We start from the raw sequence: 21,479 nt of genomic DNA on the forward strand, positions 1-21,479 counted from the left end.
TTTACTTGTATAAGCAAATATTTTTACTATACGTTTAACTGCTTAGTCAAACTCGCTCATAAATGTAATTATTTACTGTATTCCTCATTTAGCTCTTATTTGAAATTGACCTTATTTTGTACTGATTTTACTGTACTTTAACTGCTCTGCTGTGATATTCTATAATGTGATATTTTGTAACAACTGTAAGTCAGCCTGGATAAGGGCATCTGTGAAGAAATAAATAAATAATAATAGTAATAATAATAAATATTATAGCCCTAGCTGTGCATGGTAGCCCTACATGCCACTTTTTTTGGTATACCAGTGTATTGTAATACATGTAGATTTTCATTATATTACCCTTCATATATATAACACTCTGTGTGTGTGTGTGTATAATATATATATATCATGTTTTTTTCTCACATTTATTCCAATTCTTTTTTATTCCACCTTCAAAGCGGAAAAAACATTAATGTACGCACCAATTACATCCTTCCAGCCTTGGTATTCTAGATCTAAAAGGTTTACTAACACTAACCTAATTAATAATATATATACCGTGCTAATTATTTGTATTTAAGCCTTTATTTGCAACAAAAAGACATTCTAAGGATATAATTAATAAAACATGATTAAATAATCATGGCTTGCAAAAAACATAATTGCAAGAGACTGCCAATTGATGTAGAATAAACATGTATATTGCTTAGACTAGATAAACTAAAACATAACTGAGCTTGTTTTTATTTTTATATATGTCACAAGAACTGGGATGTCTACTACAGTAATTTTCCTGGAGGGATCAAATTAGTATTCAGTTTGCTGTACCAAAAACTTATGGGTGAGTGAACATGTACCATTAACAAAAACACATTAGCATTGTGAATGAAAACTGTATGTTTGTACTCACAAAACATTTTCATTAACAAGCTCTAAACAAATATGAGTGAATATATTTTGAAATATGTGTGTGTTTGTTTAAAATAATAATAATAATAATAATAATAATAATAATAATAATAAATAATAATAATAAACCCTCTGGAACAGTAATTGTTTAGGTATAATTTATTTATACCATAAGTTTGATATTTAGAAGCAATTGAACTGCTCATGCTGAATAACATGTTAAATCATTGATTTGTCAGTAATTTACCGCACTCCAAAATAAATTATTATAACCAGCAAAGATCTGATGCATGTACGAAGGATTACGTGCTTGTTCTGTAGTGGAAATGAACATGGTCAAGGCTGTTTTATGCTATTTATCACCTATATTTAATAATAAAATTAAACATATTTTTACACAAAAAACACATATAAACAACTGTGGACAAAAACTCAAACTGCAGTTCTCCTCAGCACACGTGCCCATAGGAAACCTACCTGTCAAAAGTCATGGATCTGAAGGAAAAAAAAACAACATTCAAAAAACAATGACATCACACAAAGTCCGCCCATTCAGTTTTTGGACGCTTTATTCAGAAAGGAGCAACCTACCTCGCTCGTGGAAAAATGTTTAGTCCGCCCCTTGATCTGGATGGATTGGCTCCCGTTTGTCGACAGCCCCTGTGCGCTGCTTGTATTGGCTTTGAGAAACTGCCACTCCATCTGTAGTCCTGGCAGACAGCAGGCTTGTCTGCGTTGTGATAGTGATGAAGATGGGGGAATCGATGGTGTTTAATAATTAATTTAATTTAAGGAATAGTTTACAGCACCTAAAAGGGACAAAAGAAAAGAGGGAGAAATAAAGGAGCTGGAAACATAAATGGTGGTAAGGTATGTACGGTCCTAGTTGCACGCAAACTACCGGTAGTTTCTACCGTTCACTTTTTATTTATTAATAAAAAAAAAAAAAGTATCTACACTAGAAAAGCTAAAATATATAAAAATGAATATAACTTTACACAGTCAGTAGATGTCATTATTTTGTTTGTGGTCATGGAAGAAATTATATATTTTTTGTTTTGATTCTTTTTGCAGAGGCGTATATAGTGAAAAAGTTTTTGATGTGTTATTTACGGCACTTGGTTGATGTTATATTCACTGTACTATATATATATATATATATATATATATATATATATACATACACGAGAGAGAGAGAGAGAGAATGAGAGAATGAGAATGAGAATATCTACATTTAGAAAAGCTGGTTTCTTATCTTACATTCTACCTGCATTATTAATATATCGGGGGCTTTGGCGCATTGCATAGCAGTACATTGCATTTCCATTATATTTTAATTATTATTAAAATCTCGAATTACTAATTTTGTAAACATTGTAAAGTATTTTAGTAACTTCCTGTCGTATAGTGTGTAAACGAGTGTTCATGCACGGTGTAGAATTATGAATAAAAAGTGGTACTTGCTTGATCAGTCAATATTCGTAACCGTGGACACATGTGATAGACACAGATAAAGGTGGCTTGACTTTTGATTGTTGCTTCCTATGGTATAATTTGTTCTACACAGATTCGAAGTAACTGTCATTTCTCTAAATACAAAACTGTCCGAATAATAACATTCAGGCCACAGGCACAGAAAATATGGTATAGGGTTCTTTGCATATAAATTGAAAATGAAAGAAACCCAGAAAATGGCACGTTTAACTTTCTGTTGTGTTTATGATTTGCAGTGCTTGTCTGGAGAGACCTATGTGTAGAATATAAAGTTAGGCCTACACTTGATACAGTACCAGTACAGTTGCAGTCATGATTAGTAAGACAGTACTGTAGATTGCACCATTTTGCAGTGAGCAGTCTCAAAAGTGATGACTGTACAGCCACTTTGCTACAGGGTTGGATAGATTTTAACCAAGTAACTGGTGTGGCCACTGCCATTATTAAAGTATTGTAACCACACCCTGTCAATTAAAATGTACCTTATTTATTTCTTCAGTGCAATACTTCAAACTCTGCCTCAAACCTTTGATGCTATACTGTGGTGTAATGTGGGGGTCAGAGTTTTCACCTCCAATCCACACTCTAATATTGCCATCATGTGCCTGTGGGTCTCCCCATTAAAGAAGCAAACTGGGCATTGATGCAAGGCAAGCAGTAGCACAGTGGGTGCGGAGGTGTTTGGAACCTTTTGTTGTTGCAAACTGTCGTGTTAACGCTGTATAAAAATAAGTCCTGTTTATGCTTAACCACTGTTTCTATGCTTGGGGCTTTCCAGTTCTTTTCATACACTTCATCATCTGCATTCCTTGAATGTTTGTATCAGTTACTGGTAGTAAATAGACCTGCATACAGCAAGCGATATAGCATAGACTGTCCACATAGCTTTTACACCTTTAACTGCAGTTTTAACACAAATCTATACTTGGATCTTGGGAAGAAGTTATTCTGAATAGTTAACGTTTTCTGTGTTTTGCTAGGTGTCTGACACCAGTATGTTTGATGCACATTATTATTTACCTTTTCTTTGTTGTAGTATATTTATGCACTAACATTTTTCAATATAAAACCTTTTTTTATGTAAGCTTGTCTTTTTTATTATTTCTAGAAGGGCACTAGTTTTTCATAATAATAACACTGTATTTCATATTTGAAATGTTAAACAGAAATGCAATACGAGTAATGTAACACAGTTTCTAAAAAGCAGATGTATAAATGTATGCTTTTATAATAGGCCGGTTGTAGTGTGACCTCTGAATAACACTGTTTAGTAAATCCTCTTATCAGTGAAGTGTATATTTTTAAGTTCAGTAAATATGTCACATGCTGTTGGTTTACTGGTGTTTTGTTAAATTCACTTCTTGCAGTATACCAATCAAAGTACATCCAAGTAAAATGTTGGTGTGATGTGGCCAGTTTAAAGCTTAATAAATGTTCAAGTGTCAAATTACAATTTCAAGTGATGGTTTGTAATTATATTATTAATATTGAACAAACTGTCGGTATCATAATCGGTATCTGCCAATTATTGATCAGAATTGGCCCAAAAAATCAGTCGATGCATCCTTATTTAGGTAAGTCCAAGATTAATGTTATTTGGGTCTATGAAACCAGGCGTTAATTATTTGTTTTAGAGTTGGAAAACAACATTTCAAGAGGAATAATGTGGTTTACAGTACATTTTTACAGTAAATATGGTTCTTTCAAGTTATTTCCTGACTGGCATCATTCTTGAAAAGCTCATAATTATAGATGTATTGTCTTACCACAGCTGTTACAGTCGGGGTGTATTCAGGATAATGTACATCTGCATGGCTAGCTTACAGGAAATGGTTGGCTAATCAAGGAAACACAATTGCTGTCAAATGGTCTCAAAATCATGTAAGAACAGTGCATGGGTTCCTTATAACTGCTGTTCATTTCTCTATTCTTTTACTGTGTACAGAAATGGGCATTCCAAGAATACATTTAGTTGCCTGGGTGATTATCTGGAATGTCATAACTAAAGTAAATTAAACCTTAATATATGGTAGCGTGTGATTAGTTTTAAGTCCAGAGGACAGTAGAAATCAGTAATGTGTAGTACATAAGTTTGTATCTACAACTTAAAAAAGAAGGCTAAAGCAACAATGACAAAGATGACACGTTGAACTTATCTTGTTTATTTAGTACTGTAAACCACATGATATTGTCCTGAGACCCAAATGATTCTAACCCAGGATAAAAATGCTAGGAGACCGGCATACTTCAAAGCCCTTTCGCTAGCCTCACAATCTTTGAAACAGCTTAAAGGATCTTCAGGTTCTTTTATATTCTGATTTAAATTATATTCCCAGGAGCTAAACCCAGAGTAAGATAATTTGTTTTGTGCCTGCAATTTGCTTCTGAAAATGATAGCATATACAGCTACTGTAACAGTAAGTTAACAGTACTTAAATAATAGACATCAGTATGGAATTGACTGTCTAATTGAAAGAATGTTAGCGTTACTGTAAACAGCACTCAAAATGCAAATCGGTCTCTGACTGCATACTGCTTTTTCAGTTTGTGATTAAATCATGTACTATTTACTAGGGATGGAAATTTTAAACGTTTAAGCATATAAACTCCAAAGAAATGGTTAAATAATATGCCAGACGTATAATCGGTCTTGTGACACATTTCACCAAATGCATATTAATTTTAGTAATTTATCATCATATACAGTCAGTCCGTCGTGTATCCACCTGCTCTGGTGCCACAGTAAGGGCAGATATTAGGCCTATAAGGTTTGGCAATTGCCTCCAAATAGTTTTTTCTAATTGGTGCAACAGAAAGATTGACACAGGTGGGTTTTAGCCTCGGCTTGTTATATACTGAGCATCAAAAGAAACGTATCACTTATATTTGTGCATCAAAAGAAACTTATCACTTATAGTTGGATAAAATTCACTAGATGTGATCGAAAAATGACAAACTTTAGCGCAGGTGCAGTGACTTTTTATTGTGCTGATTAACAATTGATATCACGAAGATGCTGCAAAATGATCTGCCGATCTTGGGCAGGTGTTGTGACTCTTTGGTCTCCCAGTTCGTGGCTTGTCATTGACAGAGTGTGTCTGGTTATACCATCTAGTCAGGTTTGAAATTGATGGCTATGAGCACCCAAGACGGCGAGCCACAGTACACTGCCCTAGTCCAGCCTCCAACATGCCGATTGCACGAAGGCGCTGCTCTTTTTTTTTTTTTTTTTCTGTGATTTTCTTTATTGCTTTTATTCAAGTTTGCAATTCAACAGCTGATATCACTCCATATCAAGTGTCCATTCAACTGTCTCACTAATTAGGTGATTGAGTGCATATGCTTCAGTCATAGTCACTCAAACGTGTCATGGTCAAGGATGAATGATCGAGTGATTAAAAAGAAACCAAAAACATTTCGTCAGTGGCAATCATTTATATACCTTTTTTATTCCAAAAATAAGTGTGTTATAATAGTGATAAGTTTCTTTTGATGCTCGGTATATATAAACATAGTTTACTAGTATAAAGCAGACATACAGGTAGTGGACAAAAAAATGGAAACACCAATGTAAAGTCACTTAGTAGAGCGTTGGGCCACGATGGTATCCCACTCTGTGGAGTTCTCGGCAGACTGCTTTTGATGAAACTGGCTGCTCGCGCACCAGGTTGAAATTTGCAGTCAATTGATCTGCAGGTGCTCGCCTGTTTTGCCTTGCACTTCGAATTAATGCACGGATATCACGATCCTGGAGTATGCGCTTCCGCCCACTGTTGCCCTTTGCTGATGATGTCTTTCCCTCAGAGTTCCATGCCGACATCACCTTAGACACTGTTGCTCGTGAAACATCAGCAAGTTGAGCTGTCTTGGTCACTGAAGCTCCTGCCAAACGCGCCCCAACAATCACCCCTCTTTCAAAGCCACTGAGGTCTCCTCTTGCAGCCAGCTAGCCATTATTATAGGCAACCAGGACTGTCCAGCATTTTTATGCATGAGCCTAAGCATGCTGGGATGTTATTTGCTTAATTAATTCATAAGAAACACCTGTGTGGATGCCCTTGCTTTCAATATATTTGGTGCGCCTCTTTTACCCAGGTGTTTCCATTTTTTTGTTCACTACCTGTAGCTTGCACTTGCGATTTCATTTTCTTTATTGACTTAATTTTTTTTCCACATTGATGTGGAATTGCTCTTTGTTTGGATTTTTTACAGAGCAGACTGGAATGTTAAAGACCATTTTTTAAAGTGGAAATATGGACATTGTGTTCCAACAGATTTCTTGTCAGTGGACTTCACATTCCCCAATCTTCCCAATACTAGACGGATGGCTTTTTTCACTTGAAATTTTCCTGTATGATTTTGGACCGAACGACCGTTTATGTTTAGTTTTGTTTGTATATTGGAACTACTGGACTAAAGTAAAGGACCTCCGAGATACACTTCAAACAGGTAGGCCAGGCATCTCTCTTTAACAATTTAATATAACGCTTGTGTGACTGAATTTGAATACGTTACGTTATTTAATAATACTTGACCATATACGATTAACTGCACAAGAAGGCAAACCTTATATTTCATTACCTAATATATTACTTGATTGTGTGTTAGATTGGCATTTAAAATAGGACTTGTATCAATGTTTGGGAGGTTTATGTACAGTACATTAGTATGTAGGGGAGAGTGGCATTTGATTCGAGTACTCTGAAATTGTAATGCTTAAGAAGTACTCGAGCAATAGATTTAAAAAATCCCACCCCTACTATCAAAGACTGCTTACTTTTAAATCTCTGAGGCAGACTTTTTAATATCAATCACAGTGCTCTTTCCAGTTCCAGTTCCAAATCTTGTGCAGTTTTTTCCCTGGTAATTACCTTTTCCAGTAGTGAAAGTATTTCCAACTTTATTTTCAATTGTAAGCACAGCTCGCTTTCGCTTTCCTGTAGCCATTTTGCATTAGCACTGTACAGTGGGAGATGTTGCTGAAGAGCTTGATCATGTTAATCTTTTATTTATTTAAAAAATATATATTTTTAATAACAACCATTTCATTTTGGGCAAAGGTACTGTGGCAATGTGCCCCGCCCCTGTGTGCATCTGTGTGTATTTTGCTTGTTATGTGTTGTATGGATGCGTGTGTATGTTAATGTTGGTGTATAGATTGGTACACGGGATATAAACGGGTCTGTGTTTCACGTGTATTTAAAAAGTGTAGATTTATATTTAGGCACGAGGAGGGCACAAATCACTTCACGTGCTGGTTAAATGTAATATGTGAGCACGGGGTTGCACGTAATGAATTCACGTGCTGGGATTCAAGTGAATAATTAATTAGTAATTGAATCCCAGCACAATAGTATATATAGACGCACATTTCTGTCAGTCGGGGTTGGGTGTTCGGTGAGTGGAGAACGGGAGAGAGGAGGAGAAATAAAGTAAAAGAACGTAACGTAAAAATAGTGTTTTCACTCACCGTGTTTGTTTGTTTGTCTGTGCATCCACCGTTTGTTTAGTGTGAGTCCGTTTTGTCTGTCTGTTTATTTTGGCTACAAGTGCCGATCACGCGCTCAGCTATACCAAAACCCCAAGTCTCTCTGTATTCCTTCCTGCTTCTGGTCTGACGCCACCCACTCTGGCCGTCTTTGTGACAGGTACTTATAAAAAAAACAAAAAAACGGAATAGGTTCCTGTTGTTTTATTTTGTTAAATTGACCTTTTAAAAAACAAACTATTCTAAAAACATTATACTGTCTGAAAATGTCTTGAATATGTATATAGTTCTACACCCACTGACAAATTTAATTACAACCATAGTTTGATTGAAGAGGACATTTTAAATAGAAACATTTCAATGTATACTTTGGTGTTTCCGTGTTTTTATTTTATTTTTTACTGTCTAGTTAGGTCTTTCGATGTTAAAACATTATTTGCTTGTTTAGGGTTTCTTTGCTTAGAAAATACTAACCGGGGGCTCCCGAGTGGCGCATCCAGTAAAGGCGCTCCGTGCGGAGTGCAGGATGTGCCCTATAGTCTGGAGATCACAGGTTCGAATCCAGGCTATGTCACAGCCGACCGTGACCGGGAGTTCCTAGAGGGCGGCGTACAATTGGCTGAGCGCTGCCCGGGTAGGGAGGGCTTAGGTCGGCAGGGGAATCCATGGCTCACCGCGCATCAGCGACCCCTCTGGCCGATAGGGCGCCTGTGGTTCTGCAGTGGAGCCGCCAGATCTGTGTTGTCCTCCGGCACTATAGGTCTGGTGGCATTGCTGTGGATCTGCAGTGCGAAAAATGACGGCTTGGCAGGAGCACGTTTGGGAGGACGCGTGTTCCAGCCTCCGTTTCCCGAGTCGGCGGGGGGGTTGCGAGCAGTGAGCCAGGGATACAGATAATAATTGGGCATGCTAAATTGGGGAGAAAACCGGGGTAAAAAAAAAAAAAAGAAAATACTAACCGGGGCTGTCGGAATACATCAGAATGTAATATAAAGTAAGTGTGTGTGTGTGTGTGTGTGTGTGTGTGTGTGTGTGTGTGTGTGTGTGTGGATATGGTTTAAATGTTTAAATGCTGACACTGCATAGCATTTAAATGTTTGTAAAAATGTACCAAAAGCACATCCCTACTATTTACAAGATAAATCATTTCACCATTCTAAGATTTAAGGCGTAAAACAACAGTGATACACAGTCACTGCTGTCATACAGCGCCTCTTCACTATTTGGCTTTGACACGTTGAGATCAATATCACTGTATGCCTTCACAGCAGTATGTATCTGTTTCCTGTATAAAATAATTAGTTAATGACCTGTAACACTTCAGTAAGCATCATGAGAACTTTTCCTCTCAAGATTGTGTCCCTGAGAGATTGAATTGCTGAAACAAATCTGCCAATCAACAGGCCTTTTTAAAGGCCAAGCTCTGCTTATTTTTACTGTGCAGATGCCATGAACAGAAGAGGTTTGTTGCTGTATTTTAGAAATGAAAATACATATTATTATTATTATTATTATTATTATTATTATTATTATTATTATTATTAATAAAAATAATTGAAAGTATCATGTAAGGGCCTTCATCTACATACAGTAGATTTGTGGTGTACTGTCAGTGGAGGCTACAGTCGCTGGATTTGGGTGTCATGGAAACTGAAAATATATAGGCCTTGATCAAAACACTCCATATTATTGAACCATGTTGTAAATGGGGATCACTAACTATGTCTTTATGTGCTTTACTGTAAGACTCCAGATTAATCCTTCAGCAATTGGGATGACTGTAGGTCCTCAATTTTTTTTTTGAAGAAGAAGAAATAGCCTACACTGTGTTGTGTTGATACTGTATTGATTTCTTCTTGAGGTTTCCATTTAAATAGCACCATTAGTCTGAACAAATTACATAGCTGTATTTAATAGTGCCGTTCTCCGTCTCCTTAATATGCATATTTAATGTAAGACTGACAGCCAGCAAACCTTTTTCATTAGAACTGCACAGTGTGGACTGCAGCGGTGTTATACCCATAATTGGGGCACATCATTGCTGTTTCCAATGTGCATCATGAAAGACAATAACATTTTGAAATATTGTCACTTCAGTACAGAACAAAATCTGAATGTAACTGCAAATGCATTTGTGATTGTTTTGTGAAATGGACAGGTTTCCTACTTCCAAGTGACGTGCATACAAATGTCTCGTTCTACAAAACCAGTAGGAGAGCTGACAAAACAACACCCAGCCTGCAAGCAAGGAGATGGGCCACATGGAGAGAAGAGAGGGAAATGATGCTAACGTTTCTCAATATTGGAACAACATCATTGTTGTATACTGTACATACAATTCAGCCTGTTAAAGTGTATACTGTTGACTAATGTAGAGTAAATGTACAGTATGTTACCTGTAGGAAAGAATCATTGCCTGGGATACTGTATGCAAATCACCAATTGCTGACATTTAACCTCCTCCTCATATAACAGTGTTGAGTTTAACCACTACAGCTTTGAATAAAAAAAGTTAGTTTGAAAAACTGTGCACACATTACTTGTAATTCAACAAAATGTGACATTATTAGTAGGGGGTGAATAGTTCTGCAAACCACTATATATATATATATATATATATATATATATATATATATATATATATATATATATATATATATAGCAGTGCCAAAAGATACAGTATCTGATAAAATGCAACTGATCTATGCTTAGGACTTGAACTTTTTGGTTTATATTGTCCAAATCTCTACCTTCCTTTAAATGTTAATTAGTAGTTGTTAAGCCGTCTGCAAAATCAGCATCCTAATAAAGAGAAAACAACTAATCAAAGACTGGGTTTAACGTAATTGTTATTTTTTGCTACAAATCAAGGAGATTTTAAATGATGGACTTGCTATCGGTGTACACTCTCTACTGGGTATTTTATGCTGAAAAGAAAATCTGTCAGGACAACTCTGTTAAACGAGTGAAAATAACAAAAGCACAATGATAAACTAGGCCATGGGTCTCCAACCCGGGGGGGGGGGGGGGCTGAGAAAATACGAGGCAAGGACGTACAAGTAAGCAATTCCTAATATTTGTATCCTGTTGAATGTGACAAGAGGGAATGAGGTGGGGACATTTGCTCTGCTCCAGTCTTTATTAAAAAAGAAGACCAGTTTACTGTATCCCAGACATGATACTGTGATTGCAACTGATCTTGATCTATTTCATGAATGTAAAGAGGAATATGCAGTGAGTGGTATACATGTTTAACAGCCACCATCTGCTTTATTGCCAGGTCACTGGACAGCAGATGCCCAGAGGAATCGTATTTGCATATTCTTAGACCTTGGTATTCTTGGAATGAATGACAAGCACTATGCAGTGTAATCAGTGTCGAGGAAATATTGGAAAAGTAGCAACGGCACTAGTCGAAGGAACAACAAAAAATACAGTAAACAAATATGGAACTCAATCCAATTCTTTATGAGATTTAATCTCTGTTTTTTTGGTAGTTTGTTAATGTTAATTGACCACACGGACTGTGAGAAAATGAGTCTTGAATGTAAAATGAGAAACATACTGTTTGGGTAAGGGGTTAGAGTACAAAGACATTGGTATGACGATCCATAACTTCTAGGTTTAGTCAGCAAAAAACAAGAGTAGGCTGCTAAGCAAGTAGTTAAAACCATTTCATGGGACCCTGCAAAACAAGGAATGGAGCTTGAAGATGTAAATAACTTCCTGCTGTAAGTACAGCAGTAGTACTGCAGCACAGTCATGTCTATTTCTGTCACAATGATAACAGTGACTGAGGGGAAAGCATGTTATAATGTGGGGGGCAAAACTGTCTTTGGGGAATGCAAGCACAGTATAAGCAAAAGAGTAAATCAGCTTTCTGAAAAAGCAAGACTACGCAGGACACACACCAACATGTGAGGCTGAAAAGAACATGGGGCGGCACTGCAGCTTTAACAGCAGTAATCCAGGTAGAGTTTGGAAAATACTGCCAGTGACTAATCTATTAGAACAAATGAGTCCGAGCCTAAACTCTTCGCATTTCAACGAAATAATTTATCATTGTAGCATCTCATTTCTCAGGCATGTACAAAAATAAATTAAGCTAAAAGTCTTGAAGTTTTGTGATTTGGGTGGTTGAATTTGATTGGTACGGTTACAGTGCTGTAAAAATAGGATTTCAATAATGGAAATATATTAGTGTTGTGTCCGTGTGTATATTAACAATACTTTATTAATATGATAATTAAAAAAGATGGCAACAGAACCTCTTTCTGTAAATAATTTAGTCCCTTCAGTTGAGATAACCCATGCTTTTAAATTAGGCTCGAATATGCAGAAGGAAAACACACTGTGATATGATATGTGTTCTCATTTTCTTCACCACTGTATAACGTTGATTGAATATGTAGAGTGTGCAATGCCCTTGTGCATGTGGATAGAGAGTTTACTGCTCTTGATAGCTGTAGCTGTCTTTTTTTTGTTGGGGGGGGGGGTTATAGCCATTGTTACATCACAATGGGGTTGTACTTTTGCACAATTAATTATCAATATTCTAAACCGAGCGTCGTAGTAAATTTGAGGATTTAACATCAAGAAAACAGGAAGCTACAGAAGGGGCTAGACTTTTCTTGTTGTACACAGAAAAAGTTTTATATATTTCTATATAAAGTGGCTTCCAAGTTAAGGTGGGAGAAAGCAGTAAATAGAATTATGGGTAATCTGGATATGTAAATTTCAGCATTACAAGAGCCAATCACATCACGTGAAAGTCACCAAAAAGCTTTATATTCACAGCGTTTTAAAAGTTAGCACAGCAATTGCATATATGTTTCGCCCTGTTGGGGCTCATCAGTGCAGTGTAACTGTATCCCAATTACCCATAATGTATTATATATATATATATATATATATATATATATATATATATATATATACACACACACACACACAATTAATTACACATTTAGTGGGTCTAATTTCTTAGATGTATTTTAATGTTACCTTTTTAAGGTGTCAGATATGAAATGTAGTCAAAGCTGTTTTATAGTACACTCCATATTGTACAAAGTAGCACATTCTTACTGTAGGCAAAGTACGCTTTCTGTTCCTGTCACTCATGGGCTAACACTGATGGAGGCACCTGTTTCCCTTTTTAAAATACTGTGTAGAAATTGGACCCCTGGGATCAACTAGCTAGCTTTAGTCACCACCATGGCATGTGAAAAAAAATAAAATTGTCCTAGAACAAGCTATGGAACACACTGTGATTGATACCCTTCGCTGGAGATGCCCTACATTGTCGGGTTAGGTGTCTGTATGAAGACTAATTCACACATTTTAATGTATCTTCACATAGTTTATTTCTCCTCCAACACCCCTGCAGCTCTGCAGTACTTATAAGAAAGCAGTTGTTGTGCAGCTTGTACAGTTGAAATAAGATTGAAGAGGTCAAAAAAGACAGACAAAAAGTACAAAGCCTAACTATTTACCAATAACAGGCTATTGAAGATAAAAAAAAAAACTAAAGTTTGCCACACAAATGTGCTACTGCACATAAGCCTTTCACAATGTTTTTTACAGCCAGATAAATTCCAATCATGTTTTATTTCAAAGAGACAAGCATAGCTACTGAAGAAGCCAAGAGTGAGTGAAAAAAATGAATTTGCTTCACTGTGGTTTGGTGAAGAGGAAATGTCAACCCATGGTGATGAATCCATCAACAAACCCGTACAAGTTTTAAGCCTACAGTACAATGCAACACTCTCATATTTGTTTATTTTTTTAAATGAAAGATATAGAAAGATGCATTTACTAAGAAGGTAGCCTCTGAAATGTGATTATAGTAGTTTTATGTAATGTCATTTACTGAAGGATCCTTGCTATGGATCTAATGCATCAGACTGTCCAGCTGAAAGATTTGCTGCTTGAACAGTCTCCTCCACATGATGTGACAGGGTGGAAGAGCTGAGAATATCGCTTGCAATGGAAAATGTGTGAGTCATCCGTGAACAGCCTGGAGAGGAATTTGTTTTCTTAAAAGCAAATGACAAAGCAAATTTATTTATTTATTTTTTATTATTTGTTTATTTAGCAGACGCCTTTATCCAAGGCGACTTACAGAGACTAGGGTGTGTGAACTATGCATCAGCTGCAGAGTCACTTACAACTACGTCTCACCTGAAAGACAGAGCACAAGGAGGTTAAGTGACTTGTTCAGGGTCACACAATGAGTCAGTGGTTGAGGTGGCATTTGAACCGGGGATCTTCTGGTTAGAAGCCCGTTTCTTTAACCACTGATCCACACAGCGTCCTCCACAAATTAATGCCCTTATTCTTACATTTCTTGTTGCCAGTTGTCTTCGATTGAAACTGATGCTAAAGACTTCATTGGGGCTGTGAGGTGGTTGATTATTCAGGTAGAATGAGCTTTTAAGGCTTATCAGAATACTTATAAAAATCTAAATACCCAATGTGTTGGTGTCTCACATTAATAGTAGTTGTTCTAAGATTCCAGTACTTCATTATTTGTCCTGCTCTACATTGTTAGTAATGTGCTATAGGGTAATTCCTTGTCTAGTGTACAGTACTCTACTTCACTTCAGAAAAATATATTTTTTAAACCGTGACTTCTTTTTCATTGCATTAGCATTTGAAGGAATAATTAAATCTGACAGTTGCACCCACCCCAGAATTTGAAACTTGGGGAAGTTGATTAGGCCCAGTAAGACTATTCAATTACCCTATGTAAACATAATGTTTCAATTAAAAATAGCAGTTGTAAAAAAAAAAAAAATGGAAAAAAATCACACAACTGGCTTCTGACTTAATATTCCAACTGCTTGAAAGGTCACACGTGTCTGATGTTGTGTGTATATCAGATGAAAGCTTTTCTCCTGGTTTATCCAGCATACCATTTCAGCTTGGAACTTTACATTTGTATGGAGACTCTGGTCTTTTGATCTGTGGTCTGTGGTATACATTGGCTGCCAGTTTGTTCAGGAATACTGTGCAAAAAAAAAATAAAAATACACCCTTTCATGCCAGTTTCTTTGTAACAGCCTCACAGTTCAGTTTTGGAACCCCTGCATAAGAGACATTCCTGTAATTGACCTACAGTACTAGCTGCCTAACTCTTGGTTTGCTTGTGCACTTTATTTTGAGCATGGCGTGTTTAAAAAAAAAAATAATAAAAAAAAAAATCTTGAGTTATTTTAATCTTCTCTTTTCTCTGCCAAACGAACCACACTTAGTTTATTTGAAAACAAACCATGTGTGAAAAGACCCATGAATGTTTCAGTATTGCCTGTTCACAATATTAACAAGCCCTAAAAAGCAGGTAAAACAGGTTTTCCAGATTTCAGGGAGTGAGTGCTTTAGTTCTACCTTGTATTGTTGTATTAACTTACCATACAAGCCATGTTTAGTGCCCTTCATACTGTTTCATAATCAGTCATTGTGGATGTACTGTCGGCCCTACATACACAACATTAGTCATGGTTTCAAAGTGCTGCTCGGATAAAAAGAGCATCTCTTTGAGCCCACAGAGAGATTTTAAAATCAGGAACAAGTACCCGTCTATGAGAATGATCATCTGAAATGCCCAGTCTCCTCCTCAGACTGCCACTGTGATTGGAGTCAGAGAATCAAAACAAGTCTGCCTCTGGTACGGGGATATCTGGAGCATGGGGACACTATAATCTCTTGAAGATTAACATTAAAGAGCTCTTGTGAATCCCACATGAAGATCAGGATTAAGTCAAAGAAAGAAACCAGTGGGAGGAAAAGAGAACTGTAATGATTTGCATACTTTAGGAAACAGGAGATTGTTAACACAACGACCGTAGCAATGCACAGTACTGTAGAGAAATGGATTTGCATACTAAATGTGCTGGTTTTCCGACATGGTGTACAGTATATGTATACTGTACACCATAAACCATGTATGAGAATTGCCTCTGACTCTTATGAGTCAATTGGAAACAACTGTTTATGGGCTCTGATTTGCTCATATAAATAAAAATAAAAACCCAAGCATAAAGTAAGAAACAAATTACGTGTGTTTAGTGGCTTCTATTCAGTACCTTTTATTTTTAAATCTTAACATGGCACAAGTAACATGCAAACAGCTAATTTGCATCCTGTAATGCAAATGAATATCGAAAAGTAGGAGATACTGTAGCAGGATATACAGCTATGGCCAAAAGATTTGCATCACCTAGAATTTTAGGATTGAGACATTTAAAAATTGATGTTTTATTTAACATCAGGCAATCAAAGAAACTACAAAATGATATCGCAAAAGTCTACCAGAAGCCATAATATGGAGAACTACAAAGTGGTATGTAATTCAATATGTTAGCATAACATTATCCAGCAGGTTTCATTCGACTTTATGAAGCAGAATTAGTTAATTCTGTAGAGCGATTCAAAACTTTTGGCCATAGCTGTACAGTGTCTGCATTTTCTTCAGCAACAGTAACTCTACTGCGGAGTGATTCTTCACAGGAAAAATCGTATCACTCCACCTTTATTGTATCCGCAGAAGTATAAACATTTGTTTAGCTGCATTTTTATTCTTTTGTTTTCTGTTGTATGTAATATACAGTTACTCTGTTTTCTGTGAAAAACTATTTTAGAATTCAATACAGTAATGCCAGTCAAGCTTTATGACCCTTTTAATAACAAGAGTAGACTGTAGTACTATACATACATTTTGATTTACTTTTAAGCAGTTACCGGGCTTGAACAGTTTTATTGAAAGTGACTGGCCTTGTGTGTTGGGAAATAGTAATTGTAGCCACATACTCTAGGCACACTATACTGTATTACATCAACATGGAATCTGTACTTGGCCAATATCAGCTGCAATAGATGGTATTTTTGAGAGCTTATTGCTACATTAGGCCAGTGAGTGAATCACTCTGGGAAGGGGTGTGGCTGTTTGATATGTAGGAGAAGCCAAGTGCTCTGCTAAGCAAGATTGGTCGGATAATGCTTTCACAAGCAGCGATTGGATGTGTGCTCACTACCGGATCTCCACCACATACTGACACAAACTGCATTTTTCATTCTGATCTGATCGGTGGTTGGCATCACAGTCTGTCTGGACTAACCCTTTTGGATTAAACAATCTTTCGCAACTCTGGGAAACAGACAAAGTATTCTACTCCTCAAATGAGGAATGACAGGCTTTTCTAGCCTTCTCACAGATTTGTGCTACACTGATAGCTGCCAGATACTTTTGCTGTAAGTCTTGATCTTTTTTTTTTCCAGTTGTGACTGTGTGCCACTTTTCAGTTTTGGGATTTGTAGTTTTTTGACAATATGAACGTGTCAGTTTTTTTTTTCTTTACAGCAGAAATACCTGTACTTTTATTTGTTTACCTGTGAAATGTGAGTATAGGAACCCTATTAAGTAACCAATGTTTAACCTCTCTTATTAATGGTTTTGTTTTATTTTACAACCTCATGTATTTATATGTATGAATGAAGAGGTCTTTCTGAACACACTGGATTCACAGTTCTGGTACTGTACAGTATGCTGCAACAATCCTAAAACCAGTTGCAAACAGCTGTAGTACTGCACTGTTGATGCTGTACTACTTTGCATAAGATGGAAAGTCATTTGTTTATTGCAGTGCTCCAGATAAGGTTTTCGGTCTGGGAGTAACTTATCCTCTAATTTTAACACAGAGAGTAAAATGTATTTTCAGGGAGTAAAATGCAACATTACCTTGAAGTCATGGTTAATCTCGATCAATACTGTACAATCTTTAATGGTAATGGGGTAGGCATTAAAAAAGAGCCTTCCATTTTAACTGCAATGTTACTTGGAACTACTGTACAACCACGAGTGTGTTCTACAAGGTTCTTTATCGGCTCAGTACATTTCTTTCGAGGTATCGCACTGGCTGCAAATTAATTACGTTACTTATATTTTAATATTACATTTTTAAACTGAGTGAACATGTTAAAACATCAATATGAAGCCATACAGATAAATAGTGCTGGGACGAACACAGGATTTTCATGTTTGGATATTCACTCATAATTTAAATATTTGTTCGTTTTCAAAAGTAATAAAAGCCATTATATTGCTCAGAACACAGGCAGAGACAGCATAGCAGCAGGGGCAGGGGGGGCGTGGCCCGTGTGTGTGCCTGAGTTTTACAGCAAGACGTTACAGTAACACGCCAAAGTAGAAAAATATCCCAGGAATAAAGAATACGTTGTGTAGGCCTTACTTTACCCAAGTGAATTAACTACAAAACAAATTATGCCAAATGGCAGTTCAAGTTAAACATTGCTTTGTTTATTCCCGAAATAAATAGTACATAAATTTGACCCCGCATTTCAGAGGTCATGTTTACACAGAATTCTGTGTTGCATAAGCAGGACATTTTAACAAAACACAAAAAAATAACAGCAGTGCGTTTCTAAAACACAGATGTAAAAGACCACATTTCCCCTTTTTCATCCCTGTCCAGTAATTTTGTTTATATTACAAAATAGTTTTATGCAATGCAATGTGTAAAAATGGTTCCACTGCTCCCTGCATCCTCTTTCATAAAAAAAAAGCAGCGGAGGTCTCAGTAGCACTGCGCACATCCCTGGTATTAGAGAGACATCTGTATCCGAGTATTTTACCTGTTGTCCAAATTCTTGGCTGAGTGTCAAGTAAAACACATGCTCAAAAATCATAGTTTTAAGACCATGAATGAGGCCTGCAGGATTTTTATTGAGAACTATTCCAACATCTTTCTTGCTTTTGCAAAACTTGCAGCAATTACGATACCTGTATCTTGTGTACCAGCAGAACAGGGTTTTAGCTGTCAGAACAGAGTGCAGACCAGCAAACGCTGTTGTTTGCGTGAGGATTATCTAAAATATGACAATTTCAATGGAAGCTCCTGAGGATTATTAAGACTTTGATTTAGGAAAAAGGCAGGCCAGCCCGTCATGTACGAAGAGAGGGTGTTTTGATTGTAGAAGGCGGACCAGCCCGTCATGTAGGAAGAGAGGGTGTTTTGATTGTAGAAGGCGGACCAGCCCGTCATGTACGAAGAGAGGGTGTTTTGATTGTAGAAGGCGGACCAGCCCGTCATGTAGGAAGAGAGGGTGTTTTGATTGTAGAAGGTGGTGAAGGCGGACCAGCCCGTCATGTAGGAAGAGAGGGTGTTTTGATTGTAGAAGGTGGTGAAGGCAGACCAGCCCGTCATGTAGGAAGAGAGGGTGTTTTGATTGTAGAAGGTGGTGAAGGCGGACCAGCCCGTCATGTAGGAAGAGAGGGTGTTTTGATTGTAGAAGGTGGTGAAGGCGGACCAGCACATCATGGAAGAGCGGGTGGAAGGCATGTGGGGAATGGCCATGTAATTTTGGTCGGAAGTGAGTAGATTGTGCAGGGAAGAATTTAATTAAATATTAATTGCTGAACGGGGGAATAGGCAGGGGGGAAAGATGAGCGGAAGGAACCAGGTGCCTGAACTGGGAAAACTTCAATAATGGGGCAGGCGCAATGGGAACGGTGGAAGTGGTGTGGCTGGTGTGAGGAAAGGGGCGATGGTACCAGGTGAGTGTTCCGTTTCTTTTTTCAAGCTCATCTTGACGATTGCTGACTGAAGAAACCACGGAGTTGAGGTAGAATTGCTTGAGTTGCTTAAAGTCATTGGCATTTTGGAGACACATGTCAAAGGGAGAATCTGTGGAAGCAGATGGTACAACAGCACGAGATGGTGCAGGAGTTGCATGATGCACGAGGAAGAAGACAGTGCTTTTTTGATATTAACCGTAGCTTTGTATTAACTGTAGTTTCTCGCAGAAAACAGGATTGATTTCCTCTGCCAGGAATGGGTCCGCTGTTGAGCTGCGACCACAAAGGGGTACTGTAGATCTCATGGAGAGCTGCAGATTTGAGCTGTGGTGGAAGAAATTGAATTTCAGGGGGGCAGAACCTGGAAAACGATTGGTTGTAGAATAGTAGAAGCCAATGGAGGTGGCATCAGTATGGTGGGAGAGGTCGTGGGGGTGGAAAATAAGTCCTCATAGAACATGGATAGGCCATTCCAATGTTGCAGGGGGACCACATATTAATGTCTGGGATGACCTGGAATGAAGAGATGAGGGGGATACAGTCCAGCTTTTCGGGAAGAGGGACCATCAAGCAGTGCGTGACCAGTGCGATGCCGAGAAGTCGAGGGTGTAGAAGGGTCTGGAGCTGAAAGAGGGATTCTGCTGGGGTAGAGAGGGGGGTGGGGGATAGGAGGAAGTCATTGAGTAGAGGAAGGGGATGTAAGAGTAGTTGAGCGGGATCCAGCAGAGGGCTTCAATGAGCGAGTCCAAAATGTTTGGATTACTGAGGCCTTTAGCCCTCGGCCGATTGCATTGATGGAGTGAGAAGGAAAAGGAGAAGACTGTCGATAAGGGAGAAGATTCCCTGAAGGAGGAACCAACTGGTTGTAGAGTTAGCTGCTGATGCCTACTGAGGAGGCGTCTATATGCAGGAAGAAGCAAGCACGCTCTGCGAGGGAGAGTCCTCCACTGGAAAGTTTCGCATGTTGTGATGGAGGGGGGTGGGGCTGGCACGGCAGCCCTCTGCTAGTGGGGTCAGCAAGAGGGAGATGAATGTCCTGCCCAAGGCAGGTGATACATTAAAATGGTTGAGGAGGGAGAGCAGTTCCCGTAAGAAGACAGGCAGAATTGGATGGAATGGAGGAATCTGCTGTATCTAAAGGAAATTCCAACAATGAACAATGAATGAGTCCTATATCTCTTCACATAGCAGGTCCTGATTGACAGAAAGAATCGCAGAGGTTGAGAAATGGAGGAAGGACCGGTTCTTGAAGCTGTAGCGAGAGAGAAGGAGCAGCAGGAACAGGTGGGGAGTGGGGGTGGCAAGAAGAAAAGCAGGATAAATCTATATGACAATCCAAGCAGTCGGTCACAGTGGAGAAGAGGTGTGGAGGGGCTGAATATCTTGTAATTTTGTTCTTTTCCACCTTTGTTCCCCATTATGGAGGGGCTGAATTGACTGATTGATTTAGCTAATAATAATATGATGGCAGTTAAAAAATACACTGTCTGAATTTGCAGTAGATTCATACCCTGGGCAGCTGCAAGGGAGCCAAAGTGAGTAGGAGCTGAATCAAACCCTAGACACCGGCCCTGCAGGGTCTGGGTAGGAAGGAATACCGGCATCTTCAGCAGCAGTAGAGACGGATCATTTCAGTGAAGCTTTTTGCTGGGCTGCTGAGTTGGAGGGATGATATCAGTGTCAGAGATTTCGGATCCGTGTAAGTAGGGTATTGATTTTATTAATACATTTTTCTTAGAGCTTTAGTTAGAGAAGTTAAATAATACTGTTTTTTTTAGTCAATAAAGCGAAATTGGCAAAATACTCACACCGCAATGGATTTGTTTGTCTGTTGTATTAAAGTTGAAGCTTGGGTCTGTACACAAAGCATAACGAAAAGCAAGTCCAGACAGGGAATAAGGGCGTGACCTAGGGTTTATATAGGGAGTTTGAACTACACCCAAAGTTTACAATACAAGCCACATTCTAGGATATTAAGAGGTTTTTCTGCCCAGGATCACCACTGAAACA

General features: G+C 38.0%; 1 protein-coding gene across 9 annotated transcripts in view; it reads left to right on the forward strand.

Annotated features, from left to right (window-relative positions):
- The first annotated feature begins 1,511 nt into the window (after positions 1–1,511).
- Positions 1,512–21,479, forward strand: part of hycc1 (hyccin PI4KA lipid kinase complex subunit 1) — a 42,176-nt gene continuing 22,208 nt past the window's right edge. Inside the window, exons 1-2 of one of the 9 annotated variants that reach the window (XM_034000650.2) lie at positions 1,512–1,764; positions 6,663–6,837. The gene's annotated coding sequence lies outside the window, so the exon portion shown is untranslated. Of the gene's footprint in view, positions 1,765–6,600; positions 6,838–11,694; positions 11,848–16,906; positions 17,126–20,906; positions 21,169–21,479 lie in introns of those variants that run through there. The other 8 variants (XM_034000646.2, XM_034000645.2, XM_059021925.1 and 5 more) reach the window with 8 other exon arrangements.

Source organism: Acipenser ruthenus, chromosome 4, assembly GCF_902713425.1.
Source record: "Acipenser ruthenus chromosome 4, fAciRut3.2 maternal haplotype, whole genome shotgun sequence".
In the NCBI taxonomy this organism is placed as follows: Eukaryota; Metazoa; Chordata; class Actinopteri; order Acipenseriformes; family Acipenseridae; genus Acipenser; species Acipenser ruthenus.